The 27,575-nt window shown below is 42.9% G+C and overlaps 1 long non-coding RNA gene across 2 annotated transcripts; it reads right to left on the bottom strand.

Moving 5' to 3' along the window:
- Nucleotides 1–296: 296 nt before the first annotated feature.
- Nucleotides 297–21,971, bottom strand: LOC112447071 (uncharacterized). 2 transcript variants are annotated; one of them, XR_003035138.2, is made up of 2 exons: nucleotides 21,575–21,971; nucleotides 297–646 (listed from the first exon to the last, which is right to left on the bottom strand). It is a non-coding gene; the product is annotated as an uncharacterized lncRNA (long non-coding RNA). The 2 variants fall into 2 exon arrangements; XR_003035137.2 differs by lacking the exon at nucleotides 21,575–21,971 and adding an exon at nucleotides 6,313–6,911.
- Nucleotides 21,972–27,575: the final 5,604 nt, after the last annotated feature.

The raw sequence follows: 27,575 nt of genomic DNA, 5'->3' as shown, positions 1-27,575 counted from the left end.
GGATCTTCCCGACCCAGGGATCGAACCCCGGTCTCCCACATTCCAGGCAGATGCTTTAACTTCTGAGCCACGAGGGAAGCCTGGATAAGCCAAGGCGGGGAGAAAGATTAACCACTGAAGGCTTTGCTTCCACTTTCAGAATGCTCCCCCTAGTAACCTGGGACATACCAAGCTTGAGATGCCTGTAGAGAACTCAGACAAAGTTCAGAAGGTATCTGGATATATGAAAATGGGATAAAACTATGAGTTTATAAAGCGTGATACTTTATAACAATACTACATTCAGAAATCTTGAATGGATGTCTTTTTCATTTACCTTTAATCAGGTGTTTGGGGACTCTTGATGGGATCAGTGTGATTCAGTGGTTCAGGGAGGGGAGAGGAGGATGCCAGGCAGGTGTCCAAGTCATCGCTCAGCTTTGACTCCCAGTTTCTTTTCTGTCCATAGTGAGACAATCGCTTTGAAAGGCCGTATCAAAATATGAGCAAAATTTCTGAACTGTGGCACTCCCTTTTCAAAGATCCAATCCCATCAAGTCAAACCATTGAGCATTGTCAAGATTGCTCAGCTGACAGCACCTGAGTAACAGCCAGTGTTCACTCTGATCAGCATCCATTCTGTTTGGTGGATTCTGTGTCATATCAACTGGAAAGGAGAAAAAGGGAAGCTAAGTTTAGGAGAAAGGACAGGAGGTTAGTGGCAAAAGTCCCACATCAGAGTAAAAAACAAACCAGGCAATTATTTTAAAAATATTTTTGTACAGAGGAGCAAGAAGAGATACTGCAAGATCAAGTGGGACCCCAGACTTGTTCAAAGAGAGTCATAGAACACTGCAGCCAGTGCTGTTTCCCTATCACACCCCACATGGCAGGGAGAGGCAGAACGATGTGAGAGGCAGGGACATACGTGCATTAGTGCTACTAGTTCTGGGTTCTCCACTGTCTTACTGTGATGTGTTCCCACATCTTCCCACCGCCCCACTGCTGCCATGTTCCACTTGCCCAGCAGAGAAGGAAATGAAACCAGGGTTACCCACAGAAAACATTGCTGAGGCAGGGCTTTGGCAGAGGATGTGACTGCAACTCCAAGGGTCTGCAGGTACAGCACCATCAAATGCTCTCATGAGCTAGATAGAGCTCAACTCCCTGTGCATGGCCAAGAAAACCAGGCCCTTCATTGACTGGCACCAGGACCAAACACTCAGAGATCAGATTAAACCACCTCACTGCATCAGAAACCACACCTTGGCCAGCATGAAGATCCAGAACTTCCTACCTCTTGCCGTGACATTGTATGAGCTTTTTTAAACATAGAGTCATTTTGAAGGAAAAAGAGCAAGAGGGGGAAAAGAGTTCAGGCACGGAGATGAACTTTAAATTAACTGAATATTTACTTAAAAGAGACTTTTAATCGCAAAGAGATTATTGTAAACCAAAAGAGCCCAAGATGCCTATAATCACTCAGATCAGATCAGATCAGTTGCTCAGTCATGTCTGACTCTTTGCGACCCCATGAATCACAGCACACGAGGCTTCCCTGTCCATCACCAACTCCCAGAGTTCACTGAGACTCACGTCCATCGAGTCAGCGATACCATCCAGCCATCCCATCCTCTGTCGTCCCCTTCTCCTCTTGCCCCAATCCCTCCCAGCACCAGAGTCTTTAATCGCTAGACCAAGTTTTTTTTTTTTTTTTTTTTAATTTAAGCGTGTCTCCAAGAGTAAGGAGTTGCTGGGAGTCAGTTTTGTCTAGAGCCCCTCCCCCACCAATAGGCATGGACCACCATCTCTGCACCATTCACGCTGCCCGGGAGATGAGCCGAAGGCATACCACCTTCATCTCTCCAAGTATTTTTTAAAAGTTGATTTCACTGTACTTGATTTACAGTGTTGTGTTTAATTTCTGCTGTTCAGCAAAGGGATACAGTTTTATATATATGTGTATATATATATGTGTTATTTTTCATATTCTTTTCCATTATGGTTTATCACAGGATATTGAGTATAGTTCTTGTGTTATATGTAATAGTTTGCATTTGCTAATCCCAAATTCCCAATCCAGCCTTTCCCCACCCCCTTCCCCTTGGCAACCGCAAGTCTGTTCTCTCTGTGAGTCTGTTTGCTTCATGGATAAGTTCATTTGTAAAGCTAAGTATCAGTTATTCTGGCTCCCCAAGAAAACAAACTACAAACTATTATGTAAAACAAAGAAACCCTATTTCTTTTCTACATCTGAATGTGTATTACTAACGAGGAAGTTATCACCATCACTTCTCCTGATGCTTCCCTTCATGGATAGTGAGTTCAGTGAATATGGCCTCTCTCTGCCTCTGTTTTCTTTGCGCTTCTGGAGCGGTAGTTCCACCTCTGATAACTTTGGGAATGATTGGGCTTTAGTGGCTATGCAATTTCCTCTTCCTCTTGAAAGGGAGCCTAACAGTAGACAAGCTTCCCTCTGTTCTTTCCTCTCTGAAATCCTCTCAGATCCATTGTCGCCTGGGAGGATTGCTTACCAGATTGGGTAAACCTACTGAATTTGGGGGCTCAGTTAGCAGGCCCATTTGGCTTTTATGCTAAGCTAAGATCCCCAATGTCCTCCAGTCTCCACCAGTAATAAACATGACATTTTCATCTCATTTTAAGAACAGATGGTAAAAGTAACATAATATAATATTCACCAATACTTTTAAAGTGGACAATTCAGTGGCTTTTATTACCTTCACAATGTTGGATAACTGTCATCACTATATAATTCCAGAGCATTTTCATCACTGCCCCCGCCCCCTGCAAAAGAAACCCTTACCCAGTAAGAAGTCACTCTCCATACCCTCTCACTCCAGTCCCTGGCAATCACTGATCTGCCTTCGGTCTCTATAGAATTGCCTATTCTGCTCATTTCCTATAAATAGAATCAAATAATATGTGGCTGTTTATGACTGGCATTTTTTCTCTTTAGCTTATTTCCAAAATTCACCCATGCTATCACATATATCAGTACTTCATTTTTTTTTATGCCATTGTTTGGACATATCACATTTATTTATCCATTCAGCATCTGATGAACACTGGTGTTGTTTCTAGTGTTTGGGGTATTATGAATAATTCTTCCAGGAATATCCATGTACAAGTTTTTGTTTGAACACTTGTTTTTGTTTCTTTGGGGTATGCACCTACCTAGGAGTGGAATTGCTAGGTTGTATTATAATTCCATTATTCTATGTTTAACTTTTAAGGAACTGCCAAACTGTTTTGCATAGCAGTGACACATTTTACATTCCCACCAGCACTGTATGTGGGTTCTAATTTCTCCATATTATTGCCGACACAGGGCTTTTTTTTCCTTTTTTCCCCTGTTTTCTCTCTCTTTTTTTAAAAAAATTATAGCCATCCTAGTGGGTGTGAAAGGGTGTCTGCTGTGGTTTTGATTTGCATTTTCCTAGTGACTGCTGTGTGCTTGCTAAGTAGCTTCAGTTGTGTCTGACTCTGCGAACCTATAGACTGTAGCCCACCAGGTCTCTCTGTCCATGGGATTGATTCTCCAGGCAAGAATACTGGAGTGGGTCGCCATGCCCTCCTCCAGGGAAATTCCTGACCCAGGAATCAAACCTGCGTCTCATATCTCCTGCATTGGCAGGTGAGTTCTTTACCACTAGCCACCACCTGGGAAGCCCCTCCCTAATGACTAACGATGTTAATAATGTTTTTGCGTGCTTATTGGCCACTCATATGTATATATTCTTTGGAGAAACATCTGTTCAAGTCTTTTACCCATTTTTAATTGGGTTGCCTTTTTGGTTTTGAGTTATAAAAGTTCTTTATATATTCTGGATACCAGACCCATATCAGATATATGATTTGAAAAGAGTTACTCCCATTATATGGGTTACCTTTTCATATTCTTTTTTTATATAATCCAAAAAAATTGGGGGCCACACCACGTGGCTTGCAGGATCTCAGTTTCCTGACCTGAGGGTGAACCCAGGCCTTGGCAGTGAAAGCACCAAATCCTAACCACCAGATCACCAGGGCACTCCCATCCTTTTCATATTCTTGATAATGTCCTTTGGTGACAAAAGGTTTTCACTTTGATGAAGCCAAATTTATGTTTTTTTCTTTTGTGCTTGTGCTTTTTGTGTCATATCTAAGAATTCATTGCCAATCTAAAGTCATGCAGATTTTACCCTATTTTTTTCCCCTATGTTTTCTAGTTTGGCTGTTACATCTTTGATCCATGTTGAGTTAATTTATGCCTGTGGTGTGAGGTAGGGGTCCAACTTCATTCTTTGGGTATTTTGTTGTCCCACTAGAATTTATTGGAAAAACTATTATATCCCTTTTTAATTGTCTTGGCACCCTTGTCAAAAATCGATGTCAAAAAATTCACTGCTGAGTTATGGGTTTGTTTCTAAACTCTCAGTTCTATTTCATTGATCCATGTCTACCCTTATGTCAGCATCAGTCTTAATTACCTTAGTCTTGTAGTAAGTTTTGAAATTGGAAAGAGTGAATCCTCCAGCTTTGCACTACTTTTTCAAGAATGTTTTGACTATTTTGGATCCCTTGAATTCCATATGGATATTCAGGTCAGCTTCTTCACTTTTGCCCTCCCCCCCCACAAAAAAAAGTTGATACTTTTTTTTTGCAAGGACAATTCCATTGGATAGATCGCTTTGCAGAGTATTGCCAAATTGGCAAAATTAAGGCTCCCAGTTCATGAACACAGAGTGTGCTTCCATTTACTTAAGTTTTCTTAAATATATTTCAGCAATATTTCATTGTTTTCAGTATACAAATCTTGGTTAAATTTATTCATAAGTAGTTCATTCTTTTTGATGCTATTGTAAATGGAATTATTTCCTTTTTTATTGTTAATGTGTTGAAATATAATTGATTTTCTGTATGTTTTCAGTATCTTTTTTATTGAAGTATAGTTGATTTACAATATTATATTAGCTTCAAGTGTGCATCATAATGATTTGGTATTTTTACAGTTTATACTCCATTAAAAGTTACTACAAGATAATGGCTATAATTTCCTGTGCAATACAACATATCCTTGTTCCTTATTTTTAGCATCTGTTTTAACTCCATGTTCATTTAGAACATGGAAGAGGAAAAGTTCTATTTATTGGGATCTTTCAGAAACCAACAATTGATACATATGAATTTGGTAGCCGAGGACACAGAATGAAGATCAGATAGAGTATACACATTGACAAGGGAGGGATCAAGAACGGGACTTCGGTGAATATCAATGATGAGGGGGCAGATAGGAGAACAGTCATTCATGTAGGGGTGTGGCTTCATAGAAATGACTTCTTAGACCAAAAAAGCTTCTTTCTCAAGCCGGAGAAAAGGCTTGACAAAGACCTTTCATCATTTATTGCTATGTTATATGTAGAAGTCCACCACAAAGCTTAAAGCCTTAAAATGACAACTAGTTGAGCTTTGCTTTTCTTTATTTCAGTTCCTGGGTTTCTGCATGATATTTGAAAAAATAGTTTTGCCCAATATAAAATAAGTCTGGAGAATACTATTTTAGATTTATGTGTTCTTTTAGCCCCAGGATATAAAGGTTTGTTGTCTGTGATGAGGAGGTAATTAGCTAGAGCATTGGCTTGCTAGTAAATGTTTAAAAACTGGCTCTCTAGAAAGAAAAAGCCCTGAGCCTTTGCCAATTTCCATGGTATGAATAATCCCACCATGGTTGATTTCAAGATACCAAGGTGCTATCACCAAACACCTGCTTAGGAAGAGAGTGCAATAGTTCAGCATTATTTAGCATTTCCACTGTACAGATAAAACAGGCTTGAATAACAGCATTGATAATAGTGGTCAGTTTTTATTATTTATTACCTTTGTTTTTGCTATAATTTATTTTCTTATAAGTTATAGCATTTCTTATTTTAATAATGGCTGTGTTTAACAGTTGGCTCACAAAAATTCCTGAAAGTCAAATGATCAGCTCTCACGGGCTAGTACAAGTCTCTTCAACCTGAGCTACAGCTGCACTTTGAGCTGACAGACCTGTGCCCTTGCACAGACGTAAGAGCATGCTATGAGGTCACGTGGACCTCTCGCACACTTCCTCCTTATAAGAATTTGGTAAGTCACTGAATCTCAGTTTCTTCACCAGTAAAATGGGATGATGGTGAGGGACAGGGAGGCCTGGAATGCTGCAGTCCATGTGGTCACAAAGAGTTAGACACGACTGAGAGACTAAGCATACACACACACACACACACACACACACACACACACACTAGGTATAGCATTTGTCTGAGGACACAAATACAAATAAGTGTCACTTACTGTGTACTTGGCATCGGCAGAGCCTTGGAAATCTTGCCCCCCAGAGTTTGGGAGGAAGGAACCAGAGTATCAGGCTCATGGCAACCCTAGAAATTGGGAAATCAGATTGTGATCATATGTCCCCCCTACAAAGCCTTCCTGGCTCCCCAAATATATTCCTGACAGACTGCTCAGAAACTTAATTGTTCTACCCTTTAAATTCCAGATGTGTTGCCTAAAAGGAAGGAGGTTTTGCCCTGAGCACAGGGATCAGGGATCAGCCAGCTTAGGGCAGGCAGAGAGTAGGAGCCCAGAGAGATGTCACCTGAGGCAAGTATGTTGTTGTGGGGCAAAGCTCCTGGCCTGGAGGAAGGCTTTGCAGGGGGCTGTTGGAACATAAAGGAAGGAAAGACACCTCTCAGTGCTGAGAGGGAAGGGTTAAGAAGAGGCACAAACCAGTTCTGCCCCACCTCCCAGACCTGCACAGAGACTCTGATTTCACACCACCTCGTGAGAAAGCTAACATCCTCTTTGCTTTTCTGTGTCTTGCAGCAAATGCCAGGGCTACACATCATCAGGAAGTAAATGCACAGTGGCTGGCACTTGATCTCGTTTGTCAACATTTCGCAGCCTCTTTGGAGAGGCCTGAGGAAAGATGAACGGAGAGGTAGAATCCTTTCACCCTGGGAAGGCCAGTTTTTTGTTTTTTGTTTTTTTGCACCCTGGTATATAGTGGTCACTTATGAAACCACAATAGCAACCTGTCCATCATATATTAGGTATGGAAAATCCAGCATTCTGACAATTCCACCAAAACAGGGTATTACTTCAGAGAGCAGTAGCCAAGTATGTGCTGGGAATCTGGCTTTGTGCTCAACTGGGAGTCCCTGGGCAAGGCACTTGGCTGCTCTTGGCTTCCATATCCTTTCTGTAAATCAGAGATAATAGTACCTACCTTGGAAAGTTGTTTTAGGGAGACCTCATATGAGTAAAATGCTAATGTAGTAGGTGCTCAGTAAATGGGACCAGCTGGTGTTGTTACTACTGCCCATGTGACCTTGGCAAGGTTATTTCTTCTTTCTGGGTCTTAGTTTTCTTATTTGTGTCTTGTGGCCCAGATGACCTGGGAGGCATCTCTAGTTCTAGCATTTTGTTATTCCATGACGAACAAGATTCTTTGTCTTAACTCTGGCCCTGCTTATCTAAAGGAAGAGATCAGATGATTTGCTGTTGCGATACTCAGATAGCAAAGACCTCCAACAGCCCAGAAGTCTTGTTCGTCCATCCCCTTAAAAGGAGTTCCAAGGCTCTGGGGCACGGAGAGAACTGGGGTGTTTCTCTAACCACAGGATTAGAAGAGAGTGCAAGGTGCCAGGCAGGAGGACCTGGGTGTATTGAAAACTGTTGTCCTTGAAATGCTGCCTGGTTGCTGCTATTCAGTCACTGTCGTGTCTGACTCTTTGTGACCCCATGGCTTACAGCACACCAGGCTTCCCTGTCCTTCACCATCTCCCGGAGTTTGCTCAAACTCAAGTCCACTGAGTCAGTGATGCCATCCAACCATCTCGTCCTCTATTGTTCCCTTCTCCTGCCTTCAGTCTTTCCCAGCTTAGAGAAGTAAGTAAACATGCTCTTGGGCCAAAGTCAAAACAGATGTGTCAGCATTTTCTCAGGACATCTCCTGGTATTCTACCCCCAAAATAAGTGGTGGCTGAGTGGGAAAGACAGTTCTCCACTTTCAGAAAAAAATTCCCCTCTGGACTCCAGCTGAAAGGGAGAAAGTCTTTTCATTTTGAATAAGACCCTGTGAATGATTATCAAGAGAGTTGATAGATGTGCACTCGTATGTGATAGATGAAGTCAAAGTTTATACTCTGGGCTGGAGGGAACAGAAAGATAGATTCAAGGCAGGTGGCACCCTATTGATGCTCTTAGTCCTGCCTGGTGTTTCAAGTGATCCTAATGTCCTTAGCTCAGACACAGAATGTGACAAGAATTGAGTACCTTGGACACAGTAGAGGGCAAGACTTCTTTCCCTCAGCCCCGGATCCCTAGGGCAGGATGCTGAGGGCTTCAGGCTGACTTATTCCCAGAATATCTTGGGTCAACCCTATTTCCATAACAAAAAACAGAAAAGGGAAAAAAAAAAAAAAAAAAAAGCCTATGACTATGTACAGGGTGCATTTTCTACAAATGGCTTTCTCAGAGCCTCATTTGTAGTCTCTTTCTCAGAGCTGTGTTTTCTCAGAGCCCCATTTCTAGGAGGGGCCCCCTGACTTCCATGAGTGATTTCCAGATGTCGGTTAAGGAGCTGGTTTCCAGCTGGTTGAAAGCATTGCTCATTAAGAATACTCACAAGACCCCAGGCCTTCGGATGACAAGTCAACGGGTTTCTGTCACCCTCCCAGCTGGAAGGTTTCTGCTAAATGACAAACTTCCTGAAGTTTTTCCCTACACATCTTGTACTGTGATCAACGCTCAAGATTACATTTCAGTTTTTTATGCTGTCTCTCATTGTGTGCTACTAATTCCATGCCTCCCCGTCAGTATAAAAGAAGCATCTGTCACAGAAAAATGGCTCAGATGGGTAAGGAGAGCACCCAGCTGCCATCCTCGTGTGCCTCTGTCACTCCGTCTCCTGCCTGCACACAGAAGGGTGAGAGCTGCAAGGACCCCCAGATCGTATGTGCTCAGTTAATACCATCACTGATCCATCATGCCCTGGCTGCACTTTTATGCTAAATAATGGGAATATACTTAGCAATATCCTCAGAACTCTGCAACTGTAAAAAATGTGCCAGTAATGGACTCCAGGTGGGGCTCTCTTAAACCATGGGACACTCACTTGCACAATTCTGTTATCCAGGCAAAAACAAAGAAAGGTACGTATATTCATTTGCTAGGGCTGCCATAACAAAAGACGACTGATTGAGTGGCTAAACCAACAGAATTTATTTCTCACAGTTCTGGAGGCTGGAAGCTGATGATCACTGTGTTGGCAGGATTCTGCTGAGGGCTCTCTCCTTGGCTTGCAGACGGCTGCCTTCTCACTGTGTCCTCACATGGTCTTTCTGCTCTATGTGGACATCCCTGGTGTTTCTTAGTGTGTCATAATTTTGCCTTCTTATAAGGACACCAGTCAGATAAGCTTAGAGTCCTTTCTCAGTTCAGTTCAGTTCAGTCACTCAGTCATGTCCGACTCTTTGCGACCCCATGAATTGCAGTACGCCAGGCCTCCCTGTCCATCACCAACTCTCAGAGTTCACTCAAACTCCATCGAGTCAGTGATGCCATCCAACCATTTCATGCTCTGTCATCCCCTTTTCCTCCTGCCCCCAATTCCTCCCAGCATCAGAGTCTTTTCCAATGAGTCAACTCTTCGCATGAGGTGGTCAAAGTACTGGAGTTTCAGCCTTAGCATCATTCCTTCCAAAGAACACCCAGGGCTGATCTCCTTTAGAATGGACTGGTTGGATCTCCTGGCAGTCCAAGGGACTCTCAAGAGTCTTCTCCAACACCACAGTTCAAAAGCATCAATTCTTCGGCACTCAGCTTTCTTTATAGTCCAACTCTCACATCCATACATGACTACTGGAAAAACCATAGCCTTGACTAGATGGACTTTATTGGCAAAGTAATGTCTCCCATTAACTTAATTACCTCTTTAGGGCCCTCTCTCCAAATGCAGTCACAGGCTAATGAACTAGGGGCTAGAACTTCAACATATGTATTCGTGGGGACACATTTCAGCTCATAACAGTAAACTTTCCTACTTTTTGTTGTCACTGATGTTGATGAGGAGGAAAAGAAGAACATACTCTCAATTTCAGAGGATATAAACACTCAGGAACTTTCCAGAGGTTAGCCATCAGGACCAAGAAAGTATTAAAAAATGAAATCACTGGCATGAAATAGAAAAAGCTGATTTTCTTCCACTGAAATATTGGATAATAGACTTAAATAAAATCACTGCAAATGGTGACTGTAGCCATGAAATTAAAAGACGCTTGCTCCTTGGAAGAAAAGCTCTGACCAACCTAGACAGCATATTAAAAAAGCAGAGACATTACTTTACCAACAAAGGTCTGTCTAGTCAAAGTTATGGTTTTTCCAGTAGTCATGTATGGATATGAGAGTTGGACTATAAAGAAAGCTGAGCGCCGAAGAATTGATGCTTTTGAACTGGGGTGTTGGAGAAGACGCTTGAGAGTCCCTTGGACTGCAAGGAGATCCAACCAGTCCATTCTAAAGGAAATCAGTTCTGAATATTCATTGGAAGGACTGATGCTGAAGCTGAAACTCCAATACTTTGGGCACCTGATGCAAAGAACCGACTCACTGGAAGAGACCCTGATGCTGGGAAAGATTGAAGGCAGGAGAAGGAGATGACAGAGGATGAGATGGTTGGATGGCATCACCGATGCAATGGACATGAGTTTGTGTAGGCTCCGGGAGTTGGTGATGGACAGGGAAGCCTGGTGTGCTGCAGTTCATGGGGTCACAAAGAGTCAGAAATGACTGAGTGACTGAACTGAACTGAGACTTAAATATCTTCACCATACAACTTGGATGTGCAAAGAAAGTGTTTTCTTTGTATTCTCATCTTATTTGTTGCTACTTGCTAGGTAAAGAGGAGAAAGACAACTGAATGCCCAAACCAACTTAAACCTTAGTCAAATGAATGTTTATTCAGTTGGTCCCTTTTGGGTTTTGGCAATGATGCTGGGAAGAAGGCACCATGAATTTACGCAGGTCCTTAGTAGGTGTTTGGCCCCATTACTGATGTCTGTAACTGGCATAGCTCTTGGTCTACCCCTCCATCCCCACCCTGCCACCCACATGTCCCCTGGTACCTTGCCTCATCTAAGCTCCTTCTTAAGCTGTGGGCCCTTCAGAGCTCTGCCCTAGGCTCCCTCTGCCATGTGGGTGCAGTGAGCATCAGGGCTGGCGCGCTAGCTCTCCAGTGGGAATGGAGGGAGACTTGGGACTGTGGAGCTCCTCCTCTCTCTCTTCCTGACACACAGCCTGCTTTTCATACCACAAAGGACTGCCCACCCTGCCACTGGCCCAGAGCAGTGTCTGCTACCAGAGGTCTCTTTTCAGCTTATCCAATATACCTTTCATCAGAACATGGATCTTACCACTTTCCCTCCTAACTTAGCTTCTCTTCATGGCCTCTTCTTCCCACAATGCCCCAGATGAGAAGAGACAACTCATTTATTTCCTCTGCTTTATAGTTTCCTGGCTCTAACCCAGATACAACCTACAGACTCCTGGCTAAACCTAAATCAAAACCACAGTTATCTTCTCTGCTCTATGGGAGAAACTCTATGCTCTAGACCACATGGGAGTTTAAATTATTTAGAAATAACCTTTCCCTCATCCCAGACCCAGCATTCAAGTTATTGTCTTGTTGTGAAATCCCATTTTTGATGTCAGAAACTGAGTATTAACTTTCTTTCTCTTTGAATTTCTTCAGGAACCATTTTAATCACTTCTCTGGATAAAATGATTCTTCCAACAAGTAGGGAGAAAGCAAAAGAAAAGCACATTAATCCCCCCAATTATAACTCCCATAACAATAGTTTGTGTATTTCTTAACAGGCAAAGGCAACTCCCCAAAGCACTTGCTTAATATTTTTTAAGGAAAGGAAGGAAAAAGAGGGAAAGAAATTAATATTTTAAAGGTCATAACTAATTATTGCTGGTCTATGATAGGGTAGAACAAGGCAATTTGGTTTCAGTCAAAATGGAAACTATTTTGAACAGTTTGAGAGAAGCTGAGCCTATCACCAAACTTGAGAAGTGGACTGAAAAAGGGTCAGAGTGGTAAATATGAAGAGATGAACTAAATGACCTCTTCAAAAAAATTTCTAGATCCCACTCCTGTTCTAACCCCAAAAAGGCCCGGAGATGATGCTGAAGCCATGGTTCCTGGAGCCCAGTGTATACTTGCGGCCAGGGCCCACCCCCAGCATGGCAGCCTCTGTGAGAACAGGAACGTGGTAGGACTGAGGAGTCTTTGGCCTCACAGAGTCTGTGGCACCCTTCCCAGCAAGGCAGCTGAAGCTGGGCACACTTCAGGAGACATGGAGTCTTCTGGGAAGAAGAGAGTCAGAAAGGCAGCAGACATTCCTCCACCCCTGGAGGTGGGGAAGCTGAGAGGACCTTGGGGAGAACAAACCAAGCCCACTCCAGGGGCTGACTGGTGACTGTCTGGTAGAGAGGGTCCCGAGAATAAGGTCATATGGCTTCTCGAAGCCTCAGTTTCCTCAAGTGTAGATGGAGGGTATCGGTGCCAAACAGCTGCATTCACTGAGAGGGTTACGTGGGGTAACGTAGATCCAGCGTCTAGAACTAGGCTTGTTGCCAAGCAAGTTGTCGGCACATGGTGGCTGTTTTATGACAGCCATTATTTTTTTATGAAACCTGGAAAGAAATAATACAGGGACAGCAGAGTGGAAAAACCTGCAAGACAATCCTCTGGTACATAAAATAAACAAAAGATCTCTTTGTATGGCCTTTTCCTCCTTCTGGGTAAAACCAAGGAGCAGAGATCTGATTCTAAAGTTGCAGTCCATACTGTCTAAAAGGAACATACTGTAACCAAGATCCTCTGCGTGTTTACTGAGAAAATGAGGATATTTAACCCCATGCTGCAGGGTGAGGGTCACGTGCTGAGAGCCCCACCCCTCTACTGTTCTCTTGTGATCCCGGAAGTCAGAGTCCTCAGGCTGAGTGATTTGGGGCAATGTATACACGATACTGAGTGGGAGGACTCTGGCTTGAGTGAAGACTGGAAAATTCCCCTTTTTACTGTGACTCCATAACTGGTGTGTTAAAAAGGAACAAAAGGGATAGAAATAATGCAGACCAGAATTAAGAGTAGGAGAACCAGGAAACGCAGACACCCAGGAAGTGGAGTTGAGAAAAATAAGGCACTGAAGTTAGAACCACTATCACTGTGATTCAGCTGCTTGAGTAATCTTTACAGTCACCACTCCCTGGGTTTTCCAGAAAAGGAAACTGAGGCTCATAGAGTCAGATTACTTGTCCAAGTCCATGGTTAGCCAATTTGAGTCTCTCTTCAATCTAGCACTCTTGCCTCATCCAGGGATTAGAGAGAAGACCCTCAGAGGGAAGAGTCAAGAAGGAAGGGAAAGGTCATTCAATCCAAGTCCCCAGATCTATGATTAGCTGGCGATGTGCAGCCTCATGAAAGGTAACTTGACCCCAAGACTTCAGCCAGAAGAAGGCGCTGGGGATGGAGGGCCAATGTTAAAACAACAAGCAGTTGGAGTTGAGCAATGGATGGCAGGAATCCAGGCGCCGAAAGGGAGCAAATCCACCTGCTCAGGTACTGAAGCATAACAGGACTTGGCCAGGCTCAAGCTCAACAGGAGAGAATGTGGAGGAGGGCAGAGCAAAGGGCTTGGTTGAAAAACAAAAAACCCTCACTTTACAACATTAAGATTCTGGCACATCAGTGGACATTCTTTTTTTCCCCCTTGCTCTTCAGCATCTAAATCCTCCTTCCAAATTTTGAGGAATTCCCTCCCCTATTATATGCCAGAGCCTTCTTCTGGCACTAGCATCTCAAGAGTTAACCAGAGGACATGAACCCAGTGTAGCTGCACTGTATCTTCTGAGGATTAGCCAACATATACCTATTGTAGACGTGAAAAGATGGAAAATCTTTCACTTCTCGTTTAGGATACCACCACCTAGGACTCTGAATTGTGCAAAGTCATAGGAGCAATGGTGTTGGATCCATGGTGGTGGTGGAGGCAGGCTTGTGTTACGATTGATGTCCAAGGATGGTGGCCACGGTTGGTAAGGGTGGTGGCATCCTGGCCGCACTGTGTCTGCTGCCTAGCCTCCTTGATTTCCAAGCCTGTTTCTCCTACCTTCTTACAAATTCTGTGAGCAACTTTTCATTAACTCATTTTCCATCATTGTCAGCAAGCCTCCAACCACAGATACCTGGCTGTTATAGGCCCATGCCTCACCTGCAGCAGGAGGAGCCATGGAGTTTTAAAAGGCTTTGACTCAGATCAGTTGTGAATCTTATAAAGGGAAAGGATGTGAGAATAGGATGGAAGACTGAAAAGTTCACGGGGGAACACACACAGTGGAAACACATTCACAAAATCATCTGTTACACTTGCTAAAACCACTAATCTGGTGCTGGGAGAGAGATCTGGCTTAATGGTCCTCCCACAGCTGGTCTCCACTGGGGACAGACCGGTGTTCAGGCTGGAGGTTTAAAAACTTGCCCAGTATCACACAGGTAGCCAAGGGGCAGAATTCTTGGAAGCTGTTGGGTTCAGCTGGACCTTGAAATGTCAGGAGGAAAAGAGGCTTTGGTTTCTTTTTAAAAGAGGCATTAGATGCTAAAGGTCTGGACTGGATTATACAATCTGCACCAAGGACTTCCTCAGCTTCATAAACAATGAAGCATTGATTGCTGGACAGGGGGAGTCAAGAGCTATTTCCTGATGGGGACAAAGAAGACAACCCCAAGGATTCTTAAGTCACGCTGAGAAAAATCCATAGCCGTGCTCTCTCCTAGCTTTCCATGCTAAAACAGGAAGAAGGGAGAAAATTTTCAAATAAAATAAAAGAGGAAGAAGGGGGAAATCCATAATGGATATAGAAATAACCTCCTATCTTCTATCAGGCTACTATCCTCTAGTCCAGACTCTGGACTCTCTTCTTTCTTTGCAATAAGCCCCGAAATCTTAACCTGTTTCTATTTCCTCTCTAAAGCTCCTTTCACTCTCTCTATCCCTTAGAGTTCTTATCACTCTTTCATCCTACACCAAAATGGCTACAGAGTAAGAACATCTCATTCCTGCTGTCCTCAAAGACAAGTATAAACCTATTCTCTTAAGGATTTTCCTCCTAAGAATGTAGGACAAACAAACAGGGGAACAAAAACAAACAAAGGGGTAGTTACAAAGCTTAAGAATCTTATAGGATTCACATAATCCTGGATCTTTCATGCTGAGCCAAGACGTTATTAATTATAACTAACATTTATCAATCATTTATTATTTACAAACACTGGACTAAGTATTCCATTGCTGTTATCTTACTTTATATTCCCAGCTACCCCTTGCATTTTATCAATGGGACTGAAGCCAAGAGAGATTAAATAGTTTTCGAAGGTCAATCAGTAGTTAGTTCAGTTCAGTTCAGTTCAGCCACTCATTCATGTCCGACTCTTTGCAACCCCATGAACCGCAGCACACCAGGCCTCCCTGTCCATCACCAACTCCCGGAACCCACCCAAACCCATGTCCATTGAATCGGTGATGCCATCTAACCATCTCATTCTCTGTCGTCCCCTTCTCCTCCTGCCCTCAGTCTTTCCCAGCATCAGGGTCTTTTCCAATGAGTCAGCCCTTCACATCAGGTGGCCAAAGTATTGGAGTTTCAGCCTCAACATGAGTCCTTCCAATGAACACCCAGGACTGATCTCCTTTAGGATGGACTGGTTGGATCTCCTGGCAGTCCAAGGGACTCTCAAGGTAGTTAGTTGCAGGATTGGAATTTGAACTCAAGTCTCTCTGACTTTAGATCTAGTGCTCTTCTTTTAAATTTTATTTTTATAATACTCACTTCCATCCTTGTCTCTTATCCCCATCCCTTCTTTGCCTTACAGATAATTTTCCCCTTATAGATAATTTCTATTAATTTCTGATGCACCTTGCTAGTGGTTGTTTTTTTTTTTTTTTGAGAATATACATAGACACATACATACACGGGGTTTCCCAGGTAGCTCAGTGGTAAAGAATCCACCTGCCAAGCAGGAAACTCAGGTTCAATCCCTGGGTCAGGAAGATCCCCTGGAGGAGGAGATGGCCACCCACTCCAGTCTTCTTGCCTGGGAAATCTCATTGACAGAGGAGCCTGGCAGACTAGTCCGTGGGCTCACAAAGAGTCAGACACTACTTGGGGCCTAAACAACAGCATGCATACACAACAAGAGATTAAAGCTGGTGTTGTTTATACTTGAACAGTAAGTTCTCGAACAATAAGTTGAATCCTTAGTCTATCTTTTTAAAAATGAAACAAATAATCAATTTAGTCAGAAGGAAGGACTTTTCCAGAGCCAAATAAGAGGGGATTTGTAGGAAATGAATTCTTCTTTAGATGGATGAAAACAAATATGTTAGAATTCTCCAAAACTGCCTAAAACTTCCTAGATAGCTTTTTAAAGTGTCTATAGTACTAACACTAGTGTTTGGATACCAGAAACAGAAGTGTGAAAGAAATCGTCGTTTCCCTAACATAAAAAGCAATCAAGTATAAACCTAATTTGGTGGGGTGGGCAGGTAGTATGCTAAGCATTTTATTTTACTTAAATACAACAGTGATGCTATGGGATGGTTAGATAGCATCCCTGACTCAATGGGCATGAATTTGAGCAAGCTCTGGGAGACAGTGAAGGACGGGGGAGCCTGGCCTGCTGCAGTCCATGGGGTTGCAAAGAGTCGAACATGACTTTGCGAATGAACGAAAACAACAACATAACCCTAAGAAAAGCCATGTGACCAAGTCTCTGCATAGAGTCACAGATAAGGAAGCATATTACTGTACTCAAAATTAATAAAAACTAAATTTCAATCTTTATTCATATCTCTCAAAGAATATCAACAGAAATCCAATTCATAAGCCTTAGCAAATTTCCCAAATCCAAATTCTCCCCAATACTCAGCCTATATTTTTTCTTCTCCCTTCCACCTTTCCTCTCTCCGCTAGCTCTTCAGTATGTAAATTAGCTTAGCTTCTCGTGCTAAGTCTTCTGTGATTTCTTTCCACTTCTCAGATCCTATTGCTTCTTATCTTCCTTTGCTGTTGTTATTTAGTTGCTAAGTCATGCCTGACTCTTTTGTAACTCCATGGCCTGTAGCCCACCAGGCTCCTCTGTCCATGGGATTTTCCAGGCAAAAATACTGGAGTGGGTTGCCATTTACTTCTCCAGGGGATCTTCCCAAACCCAGGATCTAACCCACATCTCTTGCATCTCCTGCTTGGCAGGCAGATTCTTTACCACTAGTGCCCCCTGGGAAGGCCTTCATATTCTCCTTGGATCTGGGAAACTGAACCGGCAATGATTCTTTAGAGGAGGGCTACTTTAAGGAACTGGCTCAGATGGTCCTTAGGTTCCTCTGGAACTGAGCCCACTGCAAGGCAGACTCTTAACCACCAGGCCACTAGGGAAGTCCCAGGCACCTATTCTTCAAATGGGCAGTAGAAGTTTAGAGTCTGGTCATGAGGGCACAGGCAAGGTTTGCATTAGTAGAGCTGGGGTTAAGTCAAAGTCCTTGGACAGCAAGGAAATCAAACCAGTCAATCCCAAAGGAAATCAACCCTGATTACTCATTGGAAGGACTAACGCTGAAGCTGAAGCTCCAATACTTTGGCCACCTGATGTGAAGAGCCAACTAACTGGAAAAGACTTAGACACTGGGAAAGATTGAGGGCAAGAGGAGAAGGGGGCAATAGAGGATGAGACAATTGGATGGCATTACAGAATCAATGAACTTGAGTTTGAGCAGATTCTGGGAGATAGTGAAGGACAGGGAAGCCTTGCCGTGCTGCAGTTCATGGGATCACAAAGAGTCGGACACAACTTGGTGACTGAACAACAACAACAACAAGTCAAAGGAAGTAAAGAAAATGAAAGAACATGGTGCTTACAAATATTAAAATACTTATGATTCTGCATCCCTCTATCACAGGGCCTTCTTTAGCAGGTGTGCTAAATGGCTTTCCTCAGCAATGCCTTCCAAAACAAGCACTTCCTTCTTCCAGCGTTTGTGTCTTTTCCATCTTTGTTGTCCTAATGTTTGTGTGTGCGTGCTAAATCACTTCAGTTGTGTCTGACTCTTTGTGACCCTATGAACCATAGCCTGCCAGGCTCTTCTGTCCATGGGATTCTGAGGCAAGAATACTGGAGTGGGTTAGCTATGCTCTCCTTCAGGGGATCTTCCCGGCCCAGGGATCGAACCTTGTCTCCTGTAGCTCCTACATTACAGGCAGATTCTTTACCACTGAGCCAGCAGGGAAGTTCATCCTAATGAGCTTCCCTGGTTTCATTTGAGGGTAAATCAAATTCCTTTAAAACAACTGAACAAAGCAGCTTATTGCAATTATTCTTTGACTGGAAGGTTGAATTACTTAACCACCTTTCTCCTCCTAGTTCTTGTGCCTACTCCCTGCCCTCAAAGCCATGCCTCTCACCTGCAAAAAGATTTTAAGTCATTAGACACCATACATCTAGAACTATTCATCACAGAAAAAGAACTGGAAAGACTGTCAACAGGACAGTCCCAAAGAGTCATCCATTTGACTGATTTATTATTTTCCTTTGGTAGTCATTCAGATGATTCAGTGTCCCAGAAACGGAAAGTCTGGAGTTCTATTGATTCTCGTTTTGGTTCACTACCTATGGAAAAGTTATCTTGCATCATTCGGCAAGTGGATACAATCCCTAACATACAGAGAGTATTTTCCTGGTTTTGAAATACTGTCACATATATTAATACCATTTGAAACTTCCCACTGCTCACTGAAGTGGAATTTTACAGTCAGGGAAATGAAGGCTGAGAATGGTAGAATAACTTTTTCAAGATTACAGCTAGTCAGTAACTAAGCTGTGACTCAGACTCAGGATTCCTGACCCAAGTTCAGCCCTCTATTCATTTTCATTGTTTCCTCCTCTCCTTCAATAATTTTGTCCTCCATCCTACCTCAACCATGGCCATGGTCCAACCTTAGACTCTGTCAAACAATCTACTTACAGTGTTAATATTAAGCATCTCAACTACTGCCCACTTTTATTTTTTCCAGTTTACTCTCTCTTGACTCTCACTCCATTTCTTTGATCCCACCAGGACCTACAGTAGTCCTATCTCTTGACCTCCTGTTCTGACCTTCTGACTTTCCCAGATCATATTCTACAGGAGGAAACTGTCATCGTTCCCATACATACATCTTCAGCTCCCTTTGCCCCGCCCCCCATCTCTTTCCTCATAAAGTTCCAACCCTGAAGAAATCTAATTTGACACCAGTTTTGCTATTCAGCAGCTGGCCACTGAACATAGGTGAGAAACACACACCCATAAACACACATACTCCATCCTGCTCTACCTCTGTTACTCTGCTGAATTTTTCTTCATTGCACTGTTGACGGTCATTGACTCTCACCCCAACTAGAACAGAAGCTCCATCAAGGCAGAGATTTTTTTTCCTGATTTGTTCACAGCTATATTCTTAGAACCTAGAACAATGCTTGACCCAGATGAGGAATTTAACAAATATTTGCAAATGGATGAATGAATTCGTGAAAGAGCCTCTCCTCTGCTAATTGTCAGCTCAACCCTGCTGTCTTCTTGTTGATCTAGGAAACTCAAAAAGCAGGTTATCAACAGCCAAGATATACCCAGCTGAGGATATCAGGTATGACTTTTAATCTCCTAAAGAGAAATATTAGTGAATAGGAAAATGATTCTCTCTCCTTCCTTCTTCCCTAGCCCTTTCCAGTTCTCTGAAACAAGATGAACTCTAAGCAGCATATGCTGAGCGAAACCTGAGCATGCCACTGGCAAGTTGCCCTGCCCAGTTTGGCTTTGATGAGAAGCAATGTGGCAGAGTTTTTGTGGATCAGTGACAATGAGAATATATTGGGCAGGGGTCCATCCACATTGGAGAAAGGCCATACAATCCCAGTCCACAGCAAAATCAACAAAAGAAGAGAGGATCAAGGACATAATCCACAATGTATCATTCTGTGCCTGATATTACCAGAATAACTAGGTCCTGAGTTTGCAGAGGGAGGGAGGCAGAGGAGGAACTGAAAGGAGGAAGTGGATTTTTGTTTAATGACTTTATTTTTCTTATAAGCAACATATTGGAAAAATTTAGGACAATCTTAAAAGTAAACTGAAACAACAATTTTTCATAATGAAAATACCCAGATATAACCACTGCGGAGATTTTTATGTTTCTTTATAGTTTTTGTCGTATTAGCTTTTTGCTAGTCATAGAAACAACACAATGGCCTTCCTTGGCAAAATTTCTGATCATTTCTGTAGAATACTACTCCAAAGTTTTCGCTCAAATGAACGACCATTTTAAGGCATTTTGAGATACACTGCCTCATTGCTTTACAGAGAGGTCATACTAATTTCCACTCTCTCCTACACGGTAGGAGAATACATACCTCACTTCGTTTCACCTGGCCTCACTTTCCTCAACTCACTTCACCTTACTTGACCTGCCCTCACCTCATCAGTGCCAACCAAAATCACCTTGAAAGTATTTGAATCAAAACATTGTGTAAAAATATGGAATTAACTAGCATTACTTCCTGACCACCTTAATATTCCCAGAGGGGCAATGAAAAGGCAAGGGATAAAGTCTGACAGATTGAGATGCCCTCGTAAATCTAAAAAAAAAAAAAGTGCTTCTCATTACCTGCCTTGTCTTCTATAACCACCATTAACCACTTCCTCTCTTGTCGGATTGTGGCCAAACCCTTGTACCAAAGGCTTCTTGCCTAAAGCCAAATTAAGCCGTCTCTCTCTCTCTTTTTTTTTTTTTTTTGGTAATTTCCTTGCATGAACTCCTTAGGAATCTCCTGAGCTCGGAGCTCACTACCCTGCCCACGGCAACTTTCTCAACAGCTCTCAAATTTGGCCTCTCGCATTCCTGATTTGCCACATTGCTTTCTCTTCCTCGGCCATTTGGAGATTAGGTGGAAATATGCACACGTTCCTACCTTGGGTTTTTCTTCTGTGCATGTGTGTGTGTGTTTAAGGACTCAAAATACTTCAGAGTGTGGTAATGACGAAGGTGATGATATCACTGCTCTCTGCAGTGATGCCTGGCATTGCCTGAACATTCCAGTCACTGTACTCAACAACTGGAAACACATATTCTTTTAACCCTCACAGCTGCCCTGGGAGTTAGGCACTGTTATTACATCTATTTTATAGACTAAGGAGTGGCCTCCCAGGTGGGTTAGATCCCTGGGTGGGAAGATTCCCTTGGCAACCCACTCCAGGATTCTTGCCTGGGACATCCCACAGACAGAGGAGCCTGGAGGGCTACAGTTCTGCTACAGAGTAAGACAGGACTGAGCAACTAACACACACACACACGATTCAGGAGCTTTAGGGAGGGAGGTTTGATTTAGGTCACTTCACCTGTAAATGTCAGTGCCATGCCTAGAGTTCTATCCGACTCCAAAGATGATGTTCTTAAACCTTACCCTGGGTTCTCCTCATGTCCATGCCAAGCATTCCCGATGTTTCCACCCACCAGTTCCTTTAATAACAGTCAGCATCATCGTATTTTAAAATCACATCTTCTATATACAGCAGGAAATGTATTTTCCTTCCAAAAATTTCTCAAGATCCTGGGGAAGGGAGAATGCTGTTACTCGTCACTGTGGACAGCTGCTCCAGGCTATTTCATGGATTGTCCCCCTGCTTCACGTAACTTTTCTTCAGGCGGCGGTTCACCCCAAACACCCCAACACTAGTGTACACATATCTGTTCTGGTGTACACATAGCTTCACTCTGTCCTCTCCCTTCATGACATTTCTATATCCAGACTTGGATACAGATTGCTGCTGAAGGCTTAGGAGGAACAGAAGGAGGGCTTGAAACCGGCAATCAGATTTCACTGCTGGAAAGTCTGGTGCTGAGCCAGTATAGTGGCGTATATTCAAGAGCAGAGACTCGAGCCCAAGTCCTGGCCCTACTGAAAAAGAGCCTTTTCCTGGTGGTGAGGGCGGGGCATCCTGGTTGTTTACAGTGGCCTCTGTTCTGATTGGTTAGAAGTCAAGCCCTATCTATTCTGATTGGTCAGCTTTTGCTAGTGTCTATTTTATGCTTGCTAACAGCACCATAGGGCTTCCTTCATAGCTCAGTCGGTAAAGAATCTGCCTGCAATGCAGGAGACGCCGGTTCGATTCCTGGGTCGGGAAGATCCCCTGGTGAAGGAAATGGCAATCTATTCCAGTATTCTTGCCTGGAAAATCCCATGGACAGAGGAGCCTGGCGGGCTACACTCCATGGAGAAGCAAGAGTCGGACACAACTTAGTGACTAAATCACCACCATCATCAGCACCAAGGGGCTTCCCCAGTGGTTCAGCAGTAAAGAATCTGCCTCTAACGCAGGAGAGGCGGGTTCAATTCCTGGGCCAGGAAGATCCCCTGGAGGAAGTCTTGGCAACCCACTCCAGTATTCTTGCCTGGGAAATCCCACAGAGGAGTCTGGTGGGCTATAGTCAATGGGGTTACAAAGAGTCCAACATGACTTAGCAACTAAACAACAACAATCAGCACCATGCTGATTATTAAACCTTTTGACTATCACCTTCTTAGGAAGTATTTAAATTGTAGCATGTTACTTAAGCATTTTTGTACCTCCATTTCCTCATCTTTTTGCCAAAGGCCACAAAGCCCTTTGGGATCAGAGTAGGGGAGGCTACTTATTGCAGTGACTGGCATTTGAAGATGGGTAAGAGGAAGCTAAAAAAATGAAATTACCTTGCACATAGGTGCTCACAGAGACCACCAGCCATATACCCAAGGCCTGTTTGGTGAGACTGGGCCCTGAATACAACTTTAAAAAATGCTAAAATCGAATGACCGTTGGCTGACAATTACACTGTCGGGAGGGCAAAACCATTTGCAGTCAATACTATAAAACCTCTTTACAGTCACTCCTTGAAGGAAACCAGCTTAATGTCACCTGCCCAAGGTGAGTGAATTTCAGATGAATGAGTCTCTGGAAATAAAGAGAGATTTTCTGAGAAACTGACAGAATTATAAAAAGCTGCCACTTTAAACTTGCCTCAGAGGAAGAACTCACAATAGATTTAACTATAAATTATTTTGTTTAAAAAAATTATAAAAAGGCTAGCTACAAACCAAAGTATATATGTTATAAAATATGGCACACAAAAAACTTGGTCTCTTTAATGTATAACTTATACCAGTTAGCAATGTTTTGGGGAGAAAACACAATATTATATGCCAGCTTAGATGGGAGGAGGGTTTGTGGGAGAATGGATATATGTATATGTATGCCTGAGCCCCTTGGGCTGTTCCAAATTTGTTAATCAGCTATACTCCAATACAAAGTAAAAAATTTAGATTGAAAAAAAATCAATATAGAGAAAAAATTCTTTGGACCATAATTTTTTAAATGGCCAGAGAACACAAGTAGACAAAACAGACAGAGTAAATGTAAATAACTTAAAAAACTTTTGAAAGAAATATTCTGCCTCACTGATAACTAAATAAATTTATATTTTAAAAAAAGGTTCTTTGGCTGTCAAATCCTTTATTCATATTTATTGTATATTTAAAAGTTGCTAAGAAAGTAGATCTTAAATGTTCTCATCACATAAAAAAATTGTAGCACGTGAGATGATAGATGTTAATTAGACTTATTGTGATGATCATTTTGCAATACATATAAATATCAAATCATTATGCTGCATGCCTGAAACTAATATCATGTTATATGTCAATTGTATCACACTAATAAATAATTTATTCATTCAAAAAATAAATATTGACCGTACTACATACAAGACACTGTTCAGGCCGTGGAGCTTCAGCAGTGAACAAGGTAAACACAAAACCCACCCTCTAGGAGATTTCATGCTAGTGTGGGAGGCGAAAAATTTAAAAATCACATAAAATGTATGTTAGATAGTGATAAGTACTAAAAAGAAAAGGAAATCCAGAGAGGGGAGGGCCTTAAAGATGGGGAAGAACAACTGCTCCTTTTGACAGGGTGGCCAGGGATGAGTAAGAACCTGAATGAGATGAAGGAGTGAGTCATGCAGGTATCTGGGGCATGGGTTTCTCAGTAGAGATGCCAGAAAGTAAAAAGGCCCTGAGGCCAAAATGTGACTGCTGTTTTGAAGGATCAGTGGAAAGACTGAGTGGCTAGAACAGAATGAACAAGGGAGAGAGGAAGAGGAGTAAAATAAGAGAAAGGAGGTGAAGGCTGGATGATAAAGGCCCTGTAGATCTTTGTAAGGACTTCAGCTTTAACTTGTAATGCAGTGGGAAGCCATGGGAGGGTCTGAGGAGAGGAGAGCATAAACTGATGTATCAGTTTGCTGCAGCTTCCGTAACAAAACACCAGAGACAGAGTGGCTTACACGACAGAAATTTATTTTCTCACATTATTTTCTGGAGGCTGGTAGTCCAAGATCAAGGTGTGGGAAGGCAGGTTTCTTCTGAAGCCCTTTCCTTAGGCTTGCTGTGTCCTCACCTGGCCTTTCCTGTGTGCATGTCCATCGCAGGGGTGTCTCTCTCTGTGCCCAAGTTCCTTCTTCTCATAAGGACATCAGTCAAATTGGATGAGGGACCACCTGGATGCATTGTTTTCACTGAAGTCATTTCTTTTAAGACTCTATCTCCAAGTATAGTTATATTCTAAGGTACTAGGAGTTAGATCTTCAACATATAAATTTGGGGAGGCACAATTCAGCCCCCAGCAACTGATTTACATTTCAACAGCATTGTTCTCATTGTTGGGCTGAGAAAAGATTCAAGCACAGAAACCAGACCAGTTAAAGGTTATCACAACAATCCAGACAAGAGATAATAGTGGCTGGGGCCAGGTAATAGTAGGACATGCATACATCGCTCAGTCATGTCTGACTCTTGGCAACCCCATGGACTGTAAGCCCGGCAGGCTCCTCTCTGTCCATGGAATTTTCCAGGCAAGAATACTGGAGTTGATTGCCATTTCTTACTCCAGGGGATCCTCCTGACCCAGGGATCTAACCCACATCTCCTGCATCTCCTGCATCAGCAAGCAAATTCTTTACTACTGAGCCACCTGGAAAGTCCCCAGGTAATAGTAGAGGTAGTTAAAAGGGATTGCATTCTGATCATTTTGAGGATAGCTAGAGCTAACTGCGGAGAAGGCGATGGCACCCCACTCCAGTACTCTTGCCTGGAAAATCCCATGGACAGAGGAGCCTGGTGGGCTGCAGTCCATGGGGTTGCTAAGAGTCAGACACGACTAAGCGACTTCACTTTCACTTTTCACTTTCATGCATTGGAGAAGGCAGTGGCAACCCATTCCAATGTTCTTGCCTGGAGAATCCCAAGGACAGGGGAGCCTGGGGGGCTGCCGTCTATGGGGTCGCACAGAGTCAGACACGACTGAAGTGACTTAGCAGCAGCAGCAGCAGAGCTGACTGGATGGGATGAATCTTGAGTAGGAGAAAAAAGACAGGAGTCAGGATGACTTCAATGATTTTAACTTGAACAACCAGGGAAACAGTTCCTGGTGACTGATGGGGAAAAAAGACTAGTTTGTAGTGAGGGGTGGGGGGTGGGGGGTGATATCAGAATCTCTGTTTGGTATTTGAACATGTTAAATGTGAAATCCCTATTAGACATCCAAAAGGTAGCTGTATCTATAGGTGTGAAGTTCAGGGGAGAGATCACGATGGACATAAAAAATGTTTGGCCTGGAAATCATTTCAACCCAGCCCAGTTCTCAGGGGTGGGGAAGAGCCTTGTTTCAAATCTTCTAGATCTTGAAACGAGGCAGTTCACTTGCTTTGGGTTTATAAATCAACCTTCTAAACTTGAGACCTGAAAGTGGAGTTATAAGCCTGTAAATGTCTAAAGTAATTAGGCTCCAATGACAGTCTTCAAACCAAACAAGGCAAAGAAAATTTTTCTTTGGTTTATAACCAGAAAGGAGACTTTATAGCCAGTGTTTGGCAAAATGCTGTTCTCCCCAAAACACCTAGAGGTATTCAAGTGGAGTCATGCCAGCGTTTGGCAAAATGCTGTTCTCCCCAAAACACCTAGAGGTATTCAAGTGGAGTCATACAGTATTTGTTCTTCAATGAACTACTTCTTTCTTTTCTCAGAATATTTTAATAACTTTATTGAGGTGTAATTAATTGATGTACAGTAATGAATTGCTTCTTAAATTTAAAAAGACCAGGGGCCTCCCTGGTGGCTTAGTGGTAAAGAATCTGCCTGCCAGTGCAGGAGACACGTGTTCCATCCCTGGTCTGGGAAGATCCCGCATGCCACAGAGCAACTAAAAGCCATGTGCCGCAACTATTGAGCCTGTGCTGCAGAGCCTGGGAGCAGCAACTACTGAAGCCCGAATGCCCTAGAACCCATGCTCCAAAACAAGAGAAGCCACTGAAAGGAGAAGCCCATGCACTGCAACTAGAGAATAGCCCCCACTCACCGCAGCTAGAGAAAATCTCACACAGCAACAAAGACCCAGCACAGTGAAAAATAAAATAAATAAAATTATTAAAAAATAAAATGACTGAACTCAGAAGAACCAGTTCAACCTGATTGAACCTACATGTTCACAGCAATTAACAGTTCAGACATGATTCAATCTGTTCTCTCAATGTCTAAATAGGTTAAGACTTACTGATTTCTTGGAAAAGACACATTTTTTGTATACTCCTATCATTTCCAAGTTCCCTCCCAGGGTTGGCCAACCAGGTATCAGTCTGTGGCTTATTAGGAACCGGGCTGCCCAGCAGGAGGTAAGCAGCCAGTGAGCAAGTGAAGCTTAATCTGCTGTTCCCCATTGTTCCCCATTGCTCACCTCCACCCCAACCCCGCCCGTGGAATAATCATTGTCCCTGAAACTGGTCCTTGCTGCCAAAAAGACTGGGGACCGCTGCCTCAAACCACTGTGGATGGGAGTAGAGCAGAAGTTCCACAACAGGGTGAAGGTTTAGAGACACTAAAACTCTATCACAGTGGGCCTATCACCTCATCTCAAATGACCTTTGGCCTGAGAATATTCATAACAGAACAAGAACTATAATAGGACTATTAGGAATTAATTTTACCACCTGTTTAACCCTGTGGGCTAATCAAGCACTTCGTATGTATTAACTCATTCAATCTTCACAGCAGCATTATGTGACAGATATAACCATTGTCCTCATTTTGCAGATGAGGAAATTGAGGTGGAGGGAAACTGGGTAACTTGCTCAGGATCACACAGTAAGAAATCAAACAAGCAGTGTGGCTCGTTGCCCTTCCTTCACTAGTGCTTCTCAAACATGAGTGCATTCCAGGAGAGCCTGTTTAAACAGATTGCTGGGCCCACTTCAGAATTTCTGATTCAGTAGCTCTTAGAACCTCAGAATTTACATTTCTAGCACGTTCCTAAATATGCTACGCTGCTGGTCTGGGGACCCCATACTGAAAACCCTGTCTCTAATAAGTTAAAAGT

The sequence above is a fragment of the Bos taurus genome, chromosome 6 (assembly GCF_002263795.3).
Source record: "Bos taurus isolate L1 Dominette 01449 registration number 42190680 breed Hereford chromosome 6, ARS-UCD2.0, whole genome shotgun sequence".
Taxonomy (NCBI): Eukaryota; Metazoa; Chordata; class Mammalia; order Artiodactyla; family Bovidae; genus Bos; species Bos taurus.
This window is presented reverse-complemented; position numbering and strand designations above follow the sequence as displayed.